The sequence below is a fragment of the Penaeus japonicus genome, unplaced genomic scaffold (genome assembly GCF_977035675.1).
Source record: "Penaeus japonicus unplaced genomic scaffold, GWHDUDI00000001_assembly GWHDUDI00000001, whole genome shotgun sequence".
NCBI lineage: Eukaryota > Metazoa > Arthropoda > Malacostraca > Decapoda > Penaeidae > Penaeus > Penaeus japonicus.
In genome coordinates this window covers 42,327,841-42,328,622 of record NW_028234403.1, presented here as the reverse complement: position 1 = coordinate 42,328,622, position 782 = coordinate 42,327,841, and positions in this window count along the sequence as shown.

Here is a 782-nt window from a genome sequence, read left to right as displayed (position 1 = left end):
CGGAATGGCAAATGCCCGATGGAAAGCAGAACCCATCCTCTCTCACCACAACTCCAATCTTTCATAAGCATAAAACTTGGCACATACAAAGCCAACCTGAAGCCTATAAATACTTTAAATCTTTTGTTATTCACTTTGATGTGAACACAATTAGAAATAATAGTTTTCATATTTCACTTGCATATAGTAAATTTATAGTGTAGTCTCACTTAAAACAGTGATTTGATATTTTCTTGAAATACCGTTTTCTATGGGTATATTTTATCACAAACTGTTATATTTCTTAGTGGTATGGGATGAAAAGGATCAAAGAAAAAAAACTATCAGACATCAAAGTAGTCATCCAATTATGATGTTGAAACATGCATCCACTTTTTTCGGTACATCTAGGTAATGCAACACCCAAGATTTGACGAAAATAACTTTTTTTACATCTAAACATTACTTGTTACAAGTTTTGAATCGTTCTTCCCCTATTTCCAAATAAACCCAGGACAGAGATCCATAAATCATCCCGCCATTCTTTCATTCTTTTTTGTAAGTAGAAAGTAGAATTCCATATTTTAGAACTTGGTGAATTTCTTGGTCAAGGAACATCTACACAACATAATGGCTTGAGCGCCGATAGTTAGCTGTACGAAATTTGTCTTTCTGTTAACAAATTTCTCTATGTATTAATTTGATGCACCGTTTGTTATACCTTTACTTCTAATGTTATAAAATCAAATAACTCTATTCAAAGCAGAATTTATATTTATTTATACTTATCATTGCTTAATCTA